Source organism: Haplochromis burtoni, unplaced genomic scaffold (assembly GCF_018398535.1).
Source record: "Haplochromis burtoni strain Fernald_Lab_line unplaced genomic scaffold, NCSU_Asbu1 Contig_440, whole genome shotgun sequence".
NCBI lineage: Eukaryota > Metazoa > Chordata > Actinopteri > Cichliformes > Cichlidae > Haplochromis > Haplochromis burtoni.
The window spans coordinates 188,697-197,584 of record NW_024582801.1 but is presented as its reverse complement, the minus strand read 5'-3'; the positions used below and the strand labels follow the sequence as shown (position 1 = coordinate 197,584).

The window sequence follows — 8,888 nt, the reverse complement described above, 5'->3', positions numbered from 1 at the left end:
TCGGATTTCATGTTTTGTTTTTTTTTATCTTATGTCAAATATGTTTCGTGTAAATTCATACTTTATGTTTAATGTAAAAAATAAATGCCAGCCCTTTTCTACAATTCCCCTGTGGGAGAGGAGCTGGAGTGGGCAAGCTATTTATTTGGAGGTCTTTCTTTCTTTTACCTTTTATCGTCAGACACAACGCAGAACCACACCAGTTACACTCTGACTCCTTGAAAACTCCTTTTTTTTATGTCACCATATTATTTAGTAACTTGAACCATATTTATGCGTGCAAATGTCAAGGGATGCTAGCTTCCCACTTGGATTTGGATTTATCTTTGCCCACACAAAGATGGTAATGGCGTGGCAGTACTAATTCTTCATATATTCTTATCATGTTTGGTTAGAACTCTCAGTCCTGTAAATTAAAAAACGTGTCAATCCAGTAGAAAACTTCTAATAATAAATATAATATCAGTTTGAGCCCAACTGAAATATATTTATCTTAAATAACCTAAACTTTTGGACCAGAAAGCTAAATTAAAACAAAGGACAATACTCATCCAGGTTTCAAAAAACTAAAAACATATAGCACTGAATATGTGTTTTAGCTCCTCTACGAATCCCAAGTTGTTAAAATCTGATTCATATCGAAGAAATAAATCAAAAATAGCACAATACTATATCTTAAAGTGTGTGACATTTGCCAAGTATAAAAGCTCTTTTATAGCGGGCTTCCCTCGCTTACGGCCATACCACCCTGAACACGCCCGATCTCGTCTGATCTCGGAAGCTAAGCAGGGTCGGGCCTGGTCAGTACTTGGATGGGAGACCGCCTGGGAATACCAGGTGCTGTAAGCTTTTGCTTTCATACACCAGGCGGCGCTGTTGCTCTTCATGACAGTACAGAGCGTTTTCTTAAAGTGAGACTTTGATAAATTTTCATCTTTTCTCTATTGTTTTTTAATTTAGCAGGTAATATTTATTATTACTATATCAGTTCTGGGGGTTTTATATTTTCAAACAAAATACACGTCTCACAGGCAAGTAATACTGCCTCCAACCTCTTCACCCTCTTCACATACACACATACTGTGCACACACAGCATGCTCAGTTGTTTCAATTCATCAGCTGCCACAAGTCAACTTAACGTGTGCATAATAATACTCTTAACCCTCCTGTGTGCTAAAGACTATACACCCTACTTACTGGTTTTTTGGTTACATCAGTCTGCCACCCAATTAATTTGTGTGTTTGTTCTGCAGCTCCACATCGCCCAGGCTGCAAAAAACGTGTGTGCTCTTAATGAGCTCGTTGTCATCTCTCTGCCATCAAGAGTGAGCATTGGTTAATGTTCATCATGTGACCAATGCATGCCAGCTTCTTTTACTTAGCAAAATTGTGATTAATAGTTTTGTTAAGGGGCACGGCAAGACCATACACACACATTTTTAAAAAATTAACAAAAAATGCCTGAAGAAAAGGACACTTTGAATTCAATTCAATTCAATTTTATTTATATAGCGCCAAATCACAACAAAAGTCGCCTCAAGGCGCTTCATAGATACAGAGAAAAACCCAACAATCATATGACCCCTTATGAGCAAGCACTTTGGCGACAGTGGGAAGGAAAAACTCCCTTTTAACAGGAAGAAACCTCCGGCAGAACCAGGCTCAGGGAGGGGCGGGGCCATCTGCTGCGACCGGTTGGGGTGAGAGAAGGAAGACAGGATAAAGACATGCTGTGGAAGAGAGACAGAGGTTAATAACAGATATGATTCAATGCAGAGAGGTCTGTTAACACATAGTGAGTGAGAAAGGTGACTGGAAAGGAAAAACTCAATGCATCATGGGAATCCCCCGGCAGCCTATTGCAGCATAACTAAGGGAGGATTCAGGGTCACCTGGTCCAGCCCTAACTATATGCTTTAGCAAAAAGGAAAGTTTGAAGCCTAATCTTGAAAGTAGAGATAGTGTCTGTCTCCTGAATCCAAACTGGAAGCTGGTTCCACAGAAGAGGGGCCTGAAAACTGAAGGCTCTCCCTCCCATTCTACTTTTAAATACTCTAGGAACAACAAGTAGGCCTGCAGAGCGAGAGCGAAGTGCTCTAATAGGGTGATATGGTACTACAAGGTCATTAAGATAAGATGGGGCCTGATTATTTAAGACCTTGTATGTGAGGAGCAGGATTTTGAATTCAATTCTGGATTTAACAGGAAGCCAATGAAGGGAAGCCAAAACAGGAGAAATATGCTCTCTCTTTCTAGTCCCTGTCAGGACTCTTGCTGCAGCATTTTGGATTAGCTGAAGGCTTTTCAGTGAGTTTTTTGGACATCCTGATAATAATGAATTACAGTCGTCCAGCCTGGAAGTAATAAATGCATGAACTAGTTTTTCAGCGTCACTCTGAGACAGGATATTTCTAATTTTAGAGATGTTGCGCAAATGGAAGAAAGCAGTCTTACATATTTGTTTAATATGTGCGTTGAAGGACATGTCCTGGTCAAAAATGACTCCAAGGTTCCTCACAGCGTTACTGGAGGCCAAGGTAATGCCATCCAGAGTAAGAATCTGGTTAGATACCATATTTCTAAGATTTTCAGGGCCGAGTACAATAACCTCAGTTTTATCTGAATTAAGAAGCAGAAAGTTAGCGGCCATCCAGGTCTTTATGTCTTTAAGACATTCCTGCAGTTTAACTAATTGGTGTGTGTTATCTGGCTTCATGGACAGATAGAGCTGGGTGTCATCTGCATAGCAGTGAAAATGTATGCTATGTCTTCTAATGATGCTGCCTAAGGGAAGCATGTATAATGTAAACAGAATTGGTCCTAGCACTGAACCCTGTGGAACTCCATAATTAACCTCAGTGTGTGAAGAGGACTCTCCATTTACATGAACAAACTGGAGTCTATTAGATAGATATGATACAAACCACTGCAGCGCAGTACCTGTAATACCTACAGCATGTTCTAATCGCTCTAATAGGATATTATGGTCGACAGTATCGAATGCTGCACTAAGGTCTAGCAGGACAAGCACAGAGATGAGTCCACTGTCAGAGGCCATAAGAAGATCATTTGTAACCTTCACTAAAGCTGTTTCTGTGCTGTGCTGAGCTCTGAAACCTGACTGAAACTCTTCAAATAAACCATTCCTCTGCAGATGATCTGTTAGCTGTTTGACAACTACTCTTTCAAGGATTTTTGATATGAAAGGAAGGTTGGAGATTGGCCTATAATTAGCTAAGACTGCTGGGTCTAGAGATGGCTTTTTGAGTAAAGGTTTAACTACAGCCAGCTTGAAGGCCTGTGGTACATAGCCGATCATTAGAGATAGGTTGATCATATTTAAGATCGAAGAATTAATTAATGGCAGGACTTCTTTGAGCAGTTTTGTAGGAATGGGGTCTAAAAGACACGTTGATGGTTTGGAGGAAGTAATTATTGAAGTTAACTCAGAAAGATCAATTGGAGAAAAAGAGTCTAACTTAACATCAATGGTACTAAGAGTAGCTGTAGATAATATTACATCTGTGGGATGATTACTGGTAATTTTTTCTCTAATGATAAAAATTTTATTTGTGAAGAAGTTCATGAAGTCATTACTAGTTAACGTTAAAGGGATTGTTGGCTCAAAAGAGCTCTGACTTTTTGTCAGCCTGGCTACAGTGCTGAAGAGAAACCTGGGGTTGTTCTTATTTACTTCAATCAGTGATGAATAGTAAGATGTTCTGGCTTTGCGGAGGGCTTTCTTATAAAGCAGCAAACTATTTCTCCAGGCTAAATGATGATCCTCTAAATTTGTGACACGCCATTTCCTCTCCAGATTACGAGTCATCTGCTTTAGGGTACGTGTTTGAGAATTATACCACGGAGTCAGGTACTTCTGATTAGAGACCTTAGTTTTCACAGGAGCTACAGTATCCAGAGTCATATATATGAAGAGGTAAAATTATTAGCAAGATAATCGACCTCTGTTGGAGTAGCGTTCAGATAGCTGCTCTGCTCTGTGTTGGTACAGGCATTGAAGATGATAACAGTGGGTGGATTATATTCTTAAACTTAGTTACAGCGCTTTCAGAAAGACATCTACTGTGATAAAGTCTACTCTCCACCGCTGTGTAATCAATTATTGTAAAAGTAAATGTTATCAGGAAATGATCAGACAGGAGAGGGTTTTCAGGAAACACTGTTAAATGTTCAGTTTCTATGCCATATGTTAAAACAAGATCTAGAGTGTGATTAAAGTGGTGGGTGGGTTCTTTTACATTTTGAGAGAAGCCAATTGAGTCTAATAACAGATTAAATGCCATGTTGAGGCTGTCATTTTTAGCATCTACATGGATGTTAAAATCACCCACAATAATTATTTTATCTGAGCTGAGCACTAAATCAGATAAAAAGTCTGAGAAATCAGACAGAAACTCTGTGTAAGGCCCAGGTGGACGATAGATGGTAACAAGTAAGACTGGTTTCTGAGTTTTACAGCTGGGGTGGACGAGGCTAAGCATCAGGCTTTCAAATGAATTAAAAGTCTGTCTGGGTCTTTGGTTGATTAATAGGCTGGTGTGAAAAATTGCTGCCACACCGCCCCCTCGGCCTGTGCTTCGAGATTTCTGGTAGTTAGAATGACTCGGGGGTGTTGATTCATTTAAACTAACATAATCATCCTGCTGCAACCAGGTTTCTGTAAGGCAGAGTAAATCAATTTGTTGATCAATTATTAAGTCATGTACTAACAGAGACTTGGAGGAGAGAGACCTAATATTTAATAATCCACATTTCACTGTTTTACTCTTTGGTTCAGATGTGGATACTGTATTGTTCTTTCTTTGTAATTGTTTATGTTTAAGTTGTTTGTTGCTGGTTTTTAGTTTGTTTTTTGTCTTTTGGAAGCTGACACAGTCTCTATGGAGATGGGTTTTTGGGGGGGTAGCAGGAGGAGAGAAGCTGCAGAGAGGCGTGTAAGACTGCAACTCTGCTTCCTGGTCCCAACTCTGGATAGTCATATTTTGGGGGGTTTAATAAATTTGTCCATATTTCTAGAAATGAGAGCTGCTCCATCCAAAGTGGGATGGATGCCGTCTCTCCTAACAAGACCAGGTTTCCTCCAGAAGGTTTGCCAATTATCTATGAAGCCCACATCGTTTCTGGGACACCACTCAGACAGCCAGCAATTTAAGGAGAACATGCGGCTAAACATGTCACTCCTGGTCTGATTGGGGAGGGGACCAGAGAAAACTACAGAGTCCGACATTGTTTTGGCAAAGTTGCACACCGATTCAATATTGATTTTAGTGACCTCCGATTGGCGTAACCGGGTGTCATTACTGCCGACGTGAATTATGATTTTACTGAATTTACGTTTACCCTTAGCCAGCAGTTTTAAATTTCCTTCAATGTCGCCTGCTCTGGCCCCTGGAAGACAATTGACTATGGTTGCCGGTGTCTCTAGCTTCACATGTCTGAGAACAGAATCACCAATTACCAGAGTTTGACCCCCGGCGGGTGTGTCGCCGAGTGGGGAAAAACGGTTAGACACATGAACGGGTTGGTGGTGTACCTGGGGCTTCTGTTTAGGACTATGCTTCCTCCTCACCGTGACCCAGCCGCCCTCTTTCCCCAGCTGCTTGGGATCTGCCGGGGAACAGCTAGCGGGGCCTACGCTATCTTCGGCTGCACCAGCTACAGGGGCCTGGCTAGCTACGGGTGAATGAAGGGTGCGAAGCCGAGTCTCCAATTCAGTAATCCTGGCCTCCAGCGCTGCAAATATGCTACATTTGTTACAGATATCATTACTGCTAAAGGAGGCCGAGGAGTAACTAAACATCTGACACAATGAGCAAGAAAGTGCAGGAGGGACAGGTGAAGTAGCCATGGTGCTAATGAGTCGGCTACGAGCTAAGCTAAGCTAGCGAGACAGTACAGAGACAGTGAGTGAATACTTTGGCTATAAATTAGGTAGTGAGTACACAGAAAGTGTGCTTCGGATGAAGCACGTGAAGATTATACTATGAAAGAAGAATGTATTTAAAAGTTGTTAATTAAATTGCTAAGCAAATAAGCTACTCAGAAACACCACTGTGTTTGAGCAGGAACAGGAAGTGATACTCTACCACAGAGCGAGCGAACACCAAGTGACAGCGTGGGTACCTAAGAAGAAAGGGGCAGTTGCTCATGCCCCCTGCACATGCATTACTGTTACTAATATTAATATGGGGGTATGGCCATAACCCCAGGATATTTTTATGTCATGCTGATTTGTATTTTTGTTGTTGTTGTTGTTGTTGTTGTTGTTGATTAAAAATAATGGATCCAACCTAAAGGTCTTCTATGTTTTGAAACTCATGACACTCTATAGTCTTCTGTTGGATTTGAACACTTTTAATTTATAGCATTATAACACTGTTTCGTTAATCCTGTCATCACTGTCTTTAATTGAATTGAATTAATTTCATTGAATAAACAAAGTAAACAAAGCATTATACTTTGATACATAAACAGCCTTTTCATGAGTTCTGTTATACAGTAAGACAACCATCGAAGGACCCAGTCCCTTCTGGTCTTAGAAGGTAATTGGAATCAGGTCCTGGGTAGTACTTGCGTGACAAGCTCCAGTGGGTGTTGCTGCATCTTTTACTGGAGACAATTTTGAAAAGCAGGATGTCAAAAATCACCAAGGATCGAAATTCACTTATTCACTTAATTTCAGTTATGAATAGTATTTTTAAAAAAAAAAAAAAAAAAACAGCAATGATTTTAAAAAAAACATCTTTGACAAAAATTATCGTTGTCAATATTGTTGTCTTTTAATAGATGGATAAGCACCTTGAGTCAGCTATTGTGATTTACAGTTGATTTGAATTGAACTGAATTAAATGTCTCCATTATCACACGTTAACTTTATTTCTTGTTGTTATTTCACCATATTATTTAGTAAAGCAGCAAATATGAAGCACAAAAATTCGGAAAGTACCACTAGATTACATGCAGTTTGTGTGTGGAAGTGCAAAAGCTTACAGCACCTGGTATTCCCAGGCGGTCTCCCATCCAAGTACTGACCAGGCCCGACCCTGCTTAGCTTCCGAGATCAGACGAGATCGGGCGTGTTCAGGGTGGTATGGCCGTAAGCAACAGTTTCACCCACGTGAAGTCTATTTATGCATCTCAGGGTTCGTTGCGTTTAGTTTTAGATTGTCACAGTAATCGAATTGTGAATTAAAAACGTGAAAATCCCATGCAAAACTGATTGGAAAAAAAGACATACAGGTTGAAGCCCTTTTAACAATGAAATGTAGCAGTCAATATACTTCTCGGGTTTCCCAAAATAAGAACATGGCGGAAAGAACAAAATAGTAAACTACAAATGTACATTACATTTGTTTTAGCTTCCAGTTCATAGCCTTTGTTGTTACATATAAATATGTTTCCTGTTGGCTTCATAGTCACTTACGGCCATACCACCCTGAAAACGTCTGATCTCGGAAGCTAAGCAATACTTACTTGGATGGGAGACCGCCTTACAGGTGCTGTAAGCTTTTGCTTTCATACACCAGGCGGCGCTGTTGCTTCGTTACAACAAAGCTTTCAAAACAATAAGATCTTATAACTTGCAGGATATCTGTGTCACGGGCCACGGCTTTTACATTTTCAAACAAAATACACTTTTTTTTCTCAACTGCAAGTAGTAATATTTCCAGCCACTTCATCGAATTTCCACACATTAAATTTATAGCATTATAACACTGTTTCATCATTGCTGCCATCATATGGTCTTTAAACAAGTTTTAAAAGTCTTAATCTAAAGACAAGAGACAGCAAGCATCATGATTTGATACATAAACAGCCTTCTCATCAGTTATGACGTTCCTTACAGTCATACAAACCTCGAAGAACCCAGTCTCTTCTGATCTCCTTCTGAACTCGGTTAGTTGTGGTTAGTACTTGGTTGAGAGACCACCTCTGGATGGGAAAAAAACAAAACATAACACTGAATCTGTTAGAGATGGCACGATACCACTTTTTTATGTCTGATACCTATACCGATATCATAGATTTGGATATCTGCCGATACCGATATGAATCCGATATAGTGTGTTTTTTAATCAATAAAACTGTTTTTTTAATATCTTGCTGCATTTTGTATAAGTTCATACTCAAGTTTAAATAAACAACAACACTAAAGCTATTCTGTTATACCTGCGTGTAAAAAAATACACTGCACCCAAAATATTTCATAGTTCAGCAAAACTGATCAATCTAATGAACTTAAACCTATACTCCATCATTCCTATTCTGGTATTTTAAAGCGTACTTAGCAAAAATATTAAGCAACCTAATTAATAGGGTTTCTCTCCGATATTAGATCCAGTAATTTACGTCAGTATCGGACCGATACGTAATATCGGATAGGTCCATCTCTAGAATCTGTGTAGATGACAATTTATATGGTGACATATGTCATTTCAGTTTATGTCACTTCTGCAATGCGAAGTTCATCAATAGTGTTGTCTTTTAATGGGTGAATGTTCCCTTATTACAGTGCAGACTGCTGCTTCAGTGTATTTTTTTTGTTGCGTCACGGTATTATTTACCAGAGCAGCTCATATGAAGCAAATATGAGCTCAAAAGTCAAAAACAAAGATGAAGCAACAGCGCCCCTGGTGTATAAAGACAATCATACAGTACTTGCCATTTCCATGGCAGTCTCTAATCCAAGTACCGAGCTGCTCCTGTTTAGCTTCCAAGATCAGGGGTGTTCTGAGTGGCCGTGAGCGTAAATATTCTGAGCTTTTCAACTGTAAAATATGTGTAAATAATATAATTAAAGGTCGTTCATGTTTATCAAACAAATGCGCAGAAAGTATGCAATACATGATAAAAAAAAAACAAAACA

The 8,888-nt window shown here is 39.6% G+C and overlaps 2 non-coding genes across 2 annotated transcripts; one reads left to right on the top strand and one right to left on the bottom strand.

Moving 5' to 3' along the window:
• The first annotated feature begins 730 nt into the window (after positions 1-730).
• Positions 731-849, top strand: LOC121812124. Its single transcript, XR_006052883.1, has one exon. It is a non-coding gene; the product is annotated as a 5S ribosomal RNA (ribosomal RNA).
• Positions 850-7,005: 6,156 nt separating this feature from the next.
• LOC121812123 lies at positions 7,006-7,124 on the bottom strand. Its single transcript, XR_006052882.1, has one exon. It is a non-coding gene; the product is annotated as a 5S ribosomal RNA (ribosomal RNA).
• Between the last annotated feature and the right edge of the window lie 1,764 nt (positions 7,125-8,888).